The 247-nt window shown below is 36.8% G+C and overlaps 1 protein-coding gene across 1 annotated transcript in view; it reads right to left on the minus strand.

The window, feature by feature from the left end:
• Positions 1-247, minus strand: part of LOC119586192 (transcription factor EB-like) — a gene marked incomplete at its 5' end in the record, with an annotated part of 127,344 nt that overhangs the window by 22,465 nt on the left and 104,632 nt on the right.

A 247-nucleotide genomic window follows, 5' to 3' on the forward strand; every position in this document is an offset into this window, starting at 1 on the left:
TATCTATCTAGAAGTCACCCCCGATGATAGAAAACGCGAGACGGAAAAGGGCGGCGCCACAAGTCTGTCAGGAGTAAAAAGTAAGGGAAAAAAGGGATAAAAAGACCAGTTTTGGTATTTCCGATTACATGCATAAAACAGACAACAACAATAGAGTCTTGTGTGACATGATTTTCTTTTCGGTGTCAATAAAAATATGAAAACTTATAGGAAAGACAGTTACGTGAATATATTTCCAAAGCATAAT

The sequence above is a fragment of the Penaeus monodon genome, chromosome 21 (assembly GCF_015228065.2).
Source record: "Penaeus monodon isolate SGIC_2016 chromosome 21, NSTDA_Pmon_1, whole genome shotgun sequence".
Taxonomy (NCBI): Eukaryota; Metazoa; Arthropoda; class Malacostraca; order Decapoda; family Penaeidae; genus Penaeus; species Penaeus monodon.